The 11869-nt window shown below is 41.5% G+C and overlaps 1 pseudogene; it reads right to left on the reverse strand.

Moving 5' to 3' along the window:
- Window positions 1–9940: 9940 nt before the first annotated feature.
- On the reverse strand, window positions 9941–11236 carry LOC123253585 (annotated as a pseudogene).
- Window positions 11237–11869: the final 633 nt, after the last annotated feature.

Raw genomic sequence — 11869 nt, forward strand, 5'->3', positions numbered from 1 at the left:
TCTTGAGGAGTCCTGTATGTGTGGGTTAGGAGAGGTTAAGCATGCTGCTTCTACTCTGCCACCATCTTAACCTAGAACTCCCAAGACTCCTTTCTTAGACTGCAACTCCTAGGGTCAGCTCTCTGACACAGTGTCTCAGTGTTTCAGTGACCTAGTCCTGAGGAGGAAGCAGCTCTGCTTCCAGTGGTACCATGATGCTTCTACCTGCACAAGGTCTCATTTTGTATGTAGGATAGAGAATTAGGTCTTCTCACCATGATGCACAGTTATGCACAGGCCCTCCTTGAGCCCCTAAGATAGAAAGTTCCCCACATTTTACTCATGGCTTAAAGTCTCTTCCCACTATACCCAGACCTCTCTGACCTAATGTTTTCTGACCTGAGATGGGAAAATGACTCAGTGTGAATTTGTTCTTGCATTTCTCACTCAGTAATCAGTCTGGTGCATTTTCTCTATCCTTGTGATTAAGTAGAGAGGAGAGCGTGCCTATTCTTCTTCCATCTACCATGTACCATCTTACCTGGTTTCTCTTGGTACTGTGAAGGTAGGATTAACTCTCCCCTTGCCTATTTTTAGCTAAACAAATCAAGAACTCAAAGCACCTCTACTTGACACTAGAGTAAGCTCACACCTCCAAAGGCTACTGCCACCCCCTTCCTGGGCAGTTCTAAGCAAATTGAAAGACTGTTATTGGTTCCCATAAAGTGGGGAAGGGACAGGAAGTGACATGGAAAAAGGACTATAAAAAGCCGTGAACTTCCTGTCCACAGAACTTCTCCTTTGAATTTCTTCTCCTTTGGAGTTTCTCAGTGAGCTGGACTGAAAGAGGAGACTATTTCCCTGGATCCTGTGTTGGCTTGTTGGGTGAGTAGCTGGCCTTCCTTTCCTGACTTCTGGAGAGATTGGTTCCAGAGAGGCCTTCCTTTACTGCAGGAGGCTGCATTGGTGGAACCGTTGCTGAAGACACCACCTGGACTTCTGGCTTAAGAGACTACAATGACTCCACGTGGAGATTGGCACTTGAGAGCCCATGCTGGGTGGTGAGCTGGACTTCTTTAATACAGAAATTATAGGGTATCTAGCTAGACAATACTTTCTACTTTCTTCCTATATTTCTTTCTTTTACTATATCTATATTAAACTAAATTGTTAAGAGCAGCTAACAGACTCGTGACTTAAGAGTTAAATTTTTAAATTGGTGACCATAATATTACTTTAGAACTTTCATATTTATCATAAAAACGTAAATTTAAATTCTTAAAATAGTATTAGTATAATTCTATAAGAAGGTGTCTTTCTACTCTGGCAATAGAAGGAAACTGAGTCAGCAATATTGGAATGAGTGCCAGTAATCTGAAAAACAAACCATTACCTTAGGATTGCCTTTGAAAGATTCAGACTCTTAAGAGGTCTAAAGGCTTTTGTATTTAAATGATGTTAGCATTACATTTGATTTTAAGGTTCTTTTTACTCTCAGACAATTCTTTGGATCTTTCTAAAAGAATTTCTCTCTGCTTTGGCAATAGATGAACTTGCCAGTCTCATAGATGTTCTTCATGACCTAATGGCCCGTGGCTTAAATGTAGTCCAGTCACTGGAGAGGAGTAGTTTCTGAATCTTGTGCATGTTTTGTACGTGCATATACATGTTTACCTCGCATTTATGTGGATATGAAAGATCAACTTACTTCATGCTTGTATATTGTTCTCACTGCCTCAATTTTATGAAATACTAAGTTCTTCCTCCATCTCTCTCTTCTCTAGCCTATTCCATTTCCTTTCCTTTATATTTTATTTATTAATATAACCAAAGTGATGTCAAGCTCTCCATATTATTTATTCAATATAGAGGATTCTCTATAGAGGCCTTGGAAGACATTGGAGCTCTGAGGTGTAAAGGTTAAATTTAGTGGTTGGACTTAAATTGTGTGAAATAACGTTAAAGGAGTAATTATATCTCAAGCCAGAAGTTTATTTACAAAATAGAGTGTAAAGAGAAATGTGAGAGAGGTGAGAGAAAATACCTCTACTAGTCCTCAGCCAGGAGGGCTGATAGTGAGTAACTATAAGGCCTCCTCCAAGATGGAAGCTAGTCTCTTAGGAAACTAGGAAAGTAGTCCCCCCTTTTCACTCACTCAATGAAGTAGTCCAGGAGTCAGAATCCAAGTTGATGCCATGATCCATGCCAGAATCTCCAGTGAAGTTCCCTCGAAGAGACTATCTCCAGGAGACACTCTCCACTAGATTTAACTTCACCAGCCTGACTGCTCAGGGTTTTGTGGCTTTTATGGCGGTTTTCCTGTTCCTGCCCCTCTTCACAGGGGCCAATCACAGGTTCCAAATTGTTCAGTCCTGCCCAGGGACAGTGTCTGTGGGAATGAGTTGTTACCTCTAAAGGTGTTAATTCTCCTCCTACGATTCACACGTTTCTGAATTGTCATCCAGTTTGGATTCTCACGTTACTGAGTTAACACGTGGGTTGTAGTCTTCCTTTTGGAGGTGCAAACTCCTGTAGTAAGAGTTTCCCTTCTTTTAGGGTTAAGTATGGGTGTATTTGCTTTTGTTAATTAATTCAAAAGTAGAAAAAGGAGAGTTAATCCTGTCTTCACAATTTAGTGAGGGGCATTTAAGTTATTGTTTCAGAATAGACAAAGAGAAGTAAGGTATATGAGGTATCAGTGAAAAAAATTAGGTGAAAAGTCAATAAAAGGATCAAGTATAAAAAAACGGATTTCAAAATCAAGTACGCAATGCTGAGGAAAAGAAGCAAAAGAGGCAGTGGGACTCAGAGATACAGCCTTACAAAAGATGGTTAGTGAAAAATATAAAGTCATTCTTAATGAGCAGAAAGATTTACCTCAAAAGTTGGAACAAACAGACTCCATTTGCTCTGACCAAAAAATAAATGAATAGACAGGAACCACTTACCTAGCAAAGCAAAACAAAGATTCTGATTGGACTACTGCTACACCAGTCTCTGGCAAAGTGGACAAATCTAATGCCCCATCCTGTGGGGAGGGGTGTATCAATGCAGGGGTCACTGCAGGACCCAGAGAGCCAGCATACAACATCCTTCTGGAGAAACCAAGGCTCAACAAGGGAAACTTGTAGATAATCCCGGAGTGCCCAGAATGTTGGCAACCTCGATTACCCTCCACACACGTTTTCCTTCTAGAGTGCCTCCCTCAGGCTCTCCATGTTTCCCTGAGCACGCCCTCTTCCTCTCCACTCTCAATCTCCTCCTCTTTCTAACCAACTTTCTCTTTCCCTCTTTCTCTCCTTTTCTTTCCCCTTCATTTTCCTTCCCTCCCTCCCTCTTCCTCATTTGTTGTCCCTTTCCCTCTTTCTCCCCTCTTTCTCCACCCCTTATTTCTGGATCCTTCTCTCTCTCTCCCCATATCTCTCCTCCTTTCCTCTAACCTTTCTTTTTCACTCTTTTCCTTTGTTCTCTTTCCCTTCCTCTACTCTTTTTCATTTTTGTCTCTCATTTCCTATGTCTTTTCTTTGTCATTCCCTCTCTACCTCATCTTTCTCTCTCCCTCTTTTCCTTCTCTGTATCCAGTCTAGTCCTCTTCTTCCCTCTAAACTTATACCCTTTTCTTTTCCCTTCCTTCTAGTTAACACTTTCCTTCACATTTTTATTGACCTTTCTGTTTTATATATTTTCATTCATCTTTCTACAGCCATTTCCCTCTGAATATCTTTGTATCTTTTTATCTCTATCCATTTCTCTATCCCTCTTCCTCTATCACTCTTCCTCCTCTGTCCCTCTCCATATCTCTCTATTTCTCAATTCTGCATTTCTGTTATTTGCTTGCTTTTTCTCTATCTTATCTCTCTGTCTGCCTTTTCCTGTTCTCCCTCTGATGGTCTCTCTCTCTCTCTCTCTCTCTCTCTCTCTCTCTCTCTCTCTCTCTCTGTCTATTTTCTCTCTCTGCCTGCCTTCCACTCTCTCACTCTCCTCTCTTTGGACCCTGTCATTCTTTCTTCCCTTCCTCCTTTTCTTGCTTTTTTCTTAGTTTCATTCCCTTCTCTCTCTGTCTCTGTCTCTGTTTGTCTGTCTCTCTCATTTTATCCTCCTCTCACCCTATTTTTCTCCTTCCCAGATTACAGGAGTCTAATGGAGAATACTCTACTATATTTACACTATAGAGGGGGAAACCAACCGCACATAAATGATCTGCAAAAGGGAAAAAAATCACTGGCGTCTCCTTGGATACGGGAAATACAGTAAACAGCATCATAATATACCAGGTTGCTTCAAATAACATTGACCCCACACTGAGTATTGTGGTAATTAGATTAAGTCTACAGGCCCATCTTTAGATTTAATCACCAAAGGTGAGAGTACCTCCAATCTTGGGAGATCCTAACCCTAGAGTGAGTGAGGAATCAGAATCAACTGACCACCTCCTAGGCTGTTCTATGAGAATCATCTCTTGTGATTGGACACGCAGGCTAGGGGAAGGCACTGGAAGTGATGCATATGTGACCCCTTTAAAAGAGGGAGTTGAGTGAGTGTGGCTGGTTCTGGTTTGGTGAAGGGGACCTGAGGGAGTTTTGCTGGTTTGTGACTGAGACTGTTCCACGTGGTGAGTTTAAAGACTGAATCTTCCTGAACTTCTATTAAGAAACTTCTTTTTATAAACTCTGTGAATGAAGTTTGCTCCATTCACCTCTGGGCCTCAGGCCCTTTAACCCTTGGCTGAGGGTTAAGATCTACCTGGATTAATTATTGGGATAGATTATTATTTCCTTAGTTCCTCTCTCTCTTCTCATGTAAATAAACTTCCATAAAAGTCAATTTTGATTTGAGATTATTCTTAATTGAGGATTGATAATAGTTCAATCCTCTGGCAACCATCTTTTAATGTATTGAACCCATAAAACCCCTTTTTCACCCTTAAAGTATGACCTCCTTCACCCAGGACTTTCCTCATGGGAGCAAACACAAATCCATCCACAAACATTCTACATAACATAAACGGATTTTGAAGCCTAATTTACATGAGATATCAGTGGAAATTAGAAGGTGAAAAGCCAATATATAGAGGTTCACCTCTTTATACCAGGGATTTTCTGAGTGGCCTAGGGTGGATGTGGGATGTAAAGAACGAAGCAGATGGAAACAATGGCTTTTAGCTCAGTTGCTCCAAGGTACAATGGAGTCACAAGTTTATTATATATGAAATTAAAGCTCCCTTTCACCCCAAAACCACAGGGGAAGTTTCACAGCTGTGCAGAATTGCAGTTTCAACATAGACAATACAAAGAGGCTTCAGAAACTTCAAGGTGTTGATAAGAACCAGGCTGAACTTTCAGCTGCCTTATTATCAGTAAGCTAAGTCTGGGAATATTTTGCTAGGAGAGGAAGCCCCTGAATTTTTGGCCTTGGCTGTCTGAAACTACTTTTGAAACCCAGCAGCTGCATTCCTGACCAAGGGGAAAAATGTTAACCTCTTGACTGTTGGTTTGATAAGAACTTAAAGCTTTCCAATAAGACTATATTGTTTTCTAATAAGAATATGTGTGGATCATAAAAGGGGTCAAAAGAGGAATCTCACATTTTTATCTTAAATAGCCCATCCAGTCTTGTTCTAATTTTATAGAACAGAAAGATTAACACACGGCTCTGCTGGGCTGCGTTGACCTTTTTATGAGGTCCAGGTAAAAATATCTGTTTGAGACTCTGTTCTCTTAATGGCCTCCCACATCAATAAAAGGTTACAACAAAAAAAATTCAAAATCAAGTACATAATTCTCAGGAAAAGAACCAAAACAGGCAGTGGGGCTCAGAATGAACTGTTCCCATCAAGACCAAAGGAGGGTAGTGATCGTGATTTCATTTACCTGTCACAGATTAGCCTAGCTTGCATAGACCATTCTGAGCAACTTGTTTCCACCTCTTTTGAGGAGGTAGTGCTAGACTGAGGGCCAGATTAGACCAATGGTCTAAGGAAGAGGGGGCCAAAGGAAAGAAAATGCTCATCTGTCAGTCTGTTTCTAAGGCAACTCTTTCAAAGTTTCATTGTATTGTATCCTACTCATTGTATTCGCCAAATTAGGAATAATGTCTTGTGGCCAGATAGAACATTTCAGGGGGCCGCATCTGGCCTGCGGACCATAGTTTTTCGATCACTGCTTTAGACCATGGGTCTAATCTGGCCTTCAGTCTGGCACTACCTTCTCAAAAGAGGTGGCAACCAATTTCTCAAAAGTTTATGCAAGTTAGTCTAATCTATGACAGGTAAATCAAATCACTATCACTATCCTCCTTTGATCCTGATGGGAACAGTTCATTCTCTTGAGCCCAATAACCTTTGGTATCAGCAATGCCCATTATCCTGGAAAGCAATGCCCAAGATAGTTTGCCATCTATTTCTGCACATATTACCTATTTTAGTTATCTCTGCTACTGAAGAACCAGAAAAAAACAAGGAGACCTTAGTCCTTCGTGTTGCCAAATGATTCCATTTTAAAGAGATGGAAATGATATTAAAGAAAAGAATTGCTGCTGCACCCTAAGGGACATGGTCTACAACTGAAACTTTTTCTATTAAAAGCTGAGTCCATTGAAAACAGGGGCAGTTTAGCTTTGTTTTCATCTACAGAGCTCAGTGCAATAGATTATACAAAGTAAGCACTTAATATAGAGAGGAAGAAAGAAAACTGAGAAGGCAGGGAGAGCTAGTTTGTGAAAAGCTTTAAAAATCAGAGGAATTCATATCTCATCCGGGAAATAATAGCATTTATATGTCACTGGAGTTTATGTGAGAGGAGGGAAGTTCTGGCAAATCACCTCTATTTTTTCAGTGAAACAGGCAAGGTACTCCCCTCAAAGGAAAAGTGGAGAAGAATTCACAGAAGTTACAGAAGGGACAGAAAAATTGGGGAATGGGAAAGTGAAACAATTAGCAATATGTAAAATGACAATTTTGCTGAACTTCTCTAGCTGTTTAGGTAGAGCAGTGGGTGGTAAGAATTATTCTTAATATTGTGAATTCAGGATCAAAGACAAATCACAAATATATAGGAACAATGCAGAATTGTACACTCTTATGCCAAACAGGACTTCCCCCTAATTACCTTTTTGTTAATGCACCTAGAAAACATTTGTTTTGCTTTCTTTCTTCAATTTCCCAATTTATTTATAAATAAATAGATATATTTATCTATTGTAGTTTCCTCTTAGATGATGCAATGTTGTATGCACCTGTAGTTAGGAGATTTTTAGGTGTACAAGATGATCATGTCAAATGATCCACTGGGGAGACAGGTCTCCCAAAGGATCACAGAGGGGATTGTGAAATTGGGATTTACTTTCCCCTGCCTATTTTTAGATTTAATCACCAGAAGTGTATACACCCCACTTATCCTTAAGCATGGGGAGGTCTGTGTCCCATATATGCTATAGTGGGTGACAAATCCAAAACGACTGACTGCCCTCTGGGCAGTCCTAGGCAAAGTTATAGCTGCAGTTGGTCCACATAAAGTGGAAGGAAGTCACAGGAAGTGAGGATAGGAGTGGTCTTTAAAAGTGGGAAAACTTCCTGTGACCAGCTCTTTTGCCTTTGATCTTGGCCCGGAAGGAGCCCCTGCTTAGAACCTCAGAGTGCTCTTGGATCTTCCCTTAGGACTATCACATGGGTGAGTGAAAAGGGTGTATCCTTTCCTGGCTCCTGGATGGACTAGCATCTTGTATAGGGGGATGAGTATTGATGGTAAATGGGGGGGGGTGCTAGACTCCCCAGCTTGTTAGCTTTCAATGAGCCAGATCGGCTATTCACTCACTCACTCCCCAGGTAAGACCTATGAGGTAATAAATCCAAAAAGGTTCCAAAATGGCAAAGCTATAGTGGGGTTGTTGAAGGAAGGTGTTGGGCTTCAGTTGTGACCCTAATTGATGGGATCCCACCCACAGAGCCAGCACTATGTAGACAAGCCACCCCCACCTCCTCAGTTCTAGTCACTTTGCCTTTTAAGATGGTGTTTGGTATTCATCTTCCCCACAGCCACAAGATCAGTCTTCCTCCCCACAAAGTAACAGCCCCAAACTACCACTAATGAACTAATAAAGATTTATTATAAGGATGAGGAAATTCAGGATAACAGGGTGAGGGATGTTTGAGGATTTTTTGAGGAAGGAAGGTACAGGGAGAACTTCTCTATCAACTATGAACCCCACAACAAGAGAGCAGATCTGGTTTCTTCTGTAGCTTTGACTGAGAAGCTCACTCACCCTCCCCTCACAATATCCTATTCCTTAACACTATCTAACAGGGGAATAACTGCAAGGAAGGGTCCCCCAAGTGCCCACTCCCTCTGGAGTCCGGGCACTGAGGCCAATTATGGAGCACAACTCTTTCAGTTTCTCGTTCATTGGCAATGAAGTCAGTAGAAAGATTTTGCTGTTGAAATCTCCAGGTTGCCCCTGAATTTTGGGTTCCTGTCCAGAACCTCCCAGCCACCCACAACCAACCATCCATCCCAAGCCCACCCGAGACTTGAATATCCTCTCCAGAGTCTTTTGGCAGTTGGTCGTTGGCAGTTTAGAATCTTCAGAATTTTCACCAAACTCCCTCCTTCACTGGCCCCTCCCAAAAGGAATTCTCTGAGTTCCATGGGGTCAGCTTCCAGTCCAATTCAAAGATGAGTGCTTAGTTATCCTTGATTTACCCCAATTCCACACTTACAGTCTGCAGAGGCCCCCTACCCCATCTTGGAGGAGGAGGCTGCGCGGCTGGAACCTTTGATGAATTGGGCCCTAGGCCCTGTGGCTGGGGCTTTTTGGAGCCCTGCCACAGTAAAGCCAGGGCCTCTGCAAATACTCTACCTTGTTATGCTAGATTTCTCATTCTAACCTTTCTCTTTCCTCTTCCTAATGCTTTCCCTCCATTTTGTAAAAATAAAAAGTCATTCTGACTTGAGTAATAATTTTGGCGACCACATTTCTCATATATTTTGTCCAACTTTTTTATTTTAACCTATACAGAGGTCAGAGTCTTCCCTAAGTAATTTAGTATCATTATCAGAGTTGACAATCTTTTCCTTAACGACTTCAAAATTTCTTGTTACATAAGCCTGATGGTGATATTCTTCTGTTTTCTCTTGATTTACATCATCTTTCAATGTGGAATCTGAGAAGGAAGCTGGAGAAAGTTCAACATGCATTTTCTTGTTTCTTTGGCTAAAGCCTTTAACTTGACCTCTCTTTTGTTATCTTTTGAAAGACTTATCAATTTTTAAAGAATAATTTTCTGAGGCCTGATCGGTGTCAGTACTTTTAATATTCTAGATATTAAGAGATGATTTCAGAATATCAAAAATAATTTCAGTTCCTGAAGAAGGAATAGGCCCAATGTCCATCTCTACAGACTTAGATGTAATGGCAAATTCATATTGTAGTTCTTCAGTTGTAGAAATTGTTGTTTATGAACTAGTTCTGTCAAGTGAAAACCTTTCTGTCTTCATAATAAATTTACTTTCTATTTCATATTTTTATCTACGTTTTCAATTTCAGGATATTTTCTGTATTCTCACTCGTGCATTTTAAAATATTTTCTTCCTTATCTCTAACAACCAAGTTGCTTATCTCCTTGTTCAAGTATTTGTCTAATGTCTCATGACTCTTACTTATGTCATTCTTCATAGATTTTATAGCTTTCAAGTGATTTAACCTTCCAGTTGAGCTAATTTGTGGATTGTTGTTTGTTTGTTTGCTTTATTTTAAACCCTTAACTTCTGTGTATTGATTTATAGGTGGAAGATTGGCAAGGGTAGGCAATGGGGGTCAAGTGACTTGCTCTGGGTCGCACAGCTGGGAAGTGTCTGAGGCCGGATTTGAACCCAGGACCTCCTGTCTCTAGGCCTGATTCTCAATCCACTGAGCTACCCAGCTGCCCCTGTTTGTTTTTTTTTAAACATTTTTTTAGTCTGGCTTTTTATTTCATGAGAGGTTTTCCACAGTAGCAAGAAGTTCAGGTTTCAGAGCTCCTGGGGGCTGCTTGGCTCCTGATGCCTTGATATTGTCCATGATGGCTGCATCCCAAGTGAAAGTTAGAAGAGCTGAAGGCACGAGTCCACATTTGTTGAAGGCTAAGCTGTCATCCAACAGTTTGTGCCCACCTACAAGAAGTAGTTTAAAGGGCAGCCACTTTGCAGTGCCTCCCTCACATACCTGTAGAGTGCAGACAGCTGCTCCCAAGCACAGGATGTGCCCATCTGGAAAGCGGACCCCTAAGAGGGTATAAGTATATTTTCTCATTTCCCTCTGCTCCTCCTTCTCCCGCATGGCTTTGCATTGCCTCCCAAAGCTCAGACAGCCATTCCACAGTGTCCATCCTTAGCTTCTGCTCCTGTTTGAGTTCCTCAGTGGTGAGATTCAAGAAGTCCCCAGATAGGTCAAACTGGGCAGTCAGAAGGGAAGGCTTGAAGATTGTCACTGACAGGCCAGCTGAGCCCGCACTGGTTCTGAGTTCTACAGGGCAACTTTGTGCTTCTCTACTTGGGCATCCTCCCCCAGCACACAGAATTCTTCCAAAGCCTCTTTTTCTGGAACAGGAAGGGTCATCTTCTCAAACCCAATGGCCCTGAAAAATTCATTAGCTCCTTCTAGGCAGTTGGTCCACTCCTGAAACACTTTGTTTTGCAATTTGATTTTCCTGTATTTCTCCTCTTCTGGGTGAAGATGGATGTTGTCCAGGTACTTGGCAATGGTGTCCAGCCCCAACTTCACTTTCTCTTGGTCCCTGTTGAATGTATGGATCTTCATGATGGAAGCAGCCACTGGGTCTTTGTCTGCATACTTGTTAATGACCTCTTTGATGTGGGCATCCCTCTGGTCCTTTCTCAAAATGGCTCCAGTAAATGGGCAGGTAAAATAAACACCAGTCACAGACAAGTTTTCAGAGCTCTCCTCCTCAGCCCCAGGTATCACATTTGCTCCAGAAGACTCAGAGATCCCACTAACAGTGGGTTCTGCTTATAATTTCTTCTTCACTTGGTTCCAGATGGAATCTTGGGATGTGGGTCCTCGAGACCATGGTTGTTTCAGTTCCAGCCTAGCCAGTGCCACTGCCGCTGCCATTTGGGCTTCATTGGTAGGTCCCTGACAAGTCTGCTTGGTTGCTTGTTGGCTCTGTTGATCCTTGGAGCCCTTTTCCCCCATTGTATCTGTGAGTTTCTGCCCCTCTCTTGAACTTGATGTCCACCTTGATCTCTTGGAAGAATTTTTTCATGGCAGCCATGGGAAGGGGAAGGGGCAGCAGTGGCGGTGATGGGGGTGGAAAGCTGGGATAGCTCGGGGCCAGAGTAGCTTCTGTCAACAACCAGAAGGAAAATACACTGTCCAGGAAGTCCCTTTCCCCCGCAAATTTAAGAAAAGTGGAGTTCATAGTTGTACTGTTCTCAACTAGATCTTTTGTCTTTTTAATAAAATCTTTTGGAGGTATTAATGATGGGAAAAATGTTATAGAACTAGAGGAAGAATTATCTAACTGGGTCTTCTCTTCAGCACAATATTTACCTTTTGGCAGGGAGTGGAATTTATGCAGATGACCAAATTTCTTTTCATCACTTGCAAACTTTAGCTTTTTTTCCTTCTGTTGCACCAAATGTGATAAATTCTCAAACACACTGTCACATGTGGGAATCAAATCTAACAGAGGCTCAGGTCTGCAAATATAGTAATGCCACTGGTGGTTTTCATCCATTATTTTTGATATCTCGTTTAGCCCAAGGTTGCACCAAATGCATTTCTTGCAAAAAATATTATGGCAATTGTCACAACAAATTAAATTTCCATCTTTTGCAGCACACCATCTGAAATGTAAAAAAATAACCATTAAAGCATTATCCCTAGAGCATCAACT

Source organism: Gracilinanus agilis, chromosome X (genome assembly GCF_016433145.1).
Source record: "Gracilinanus agilis isolate LMUSP501 chromosome X, AgileGrace, whole genome shotgun sequence".
Lineage (NCBI taxonomy): Eukaryota > Metazoa > Chordata > Mammalia > Didelphimorphia > Didelphidae > Gracilinanus > Gracilinanus agilis.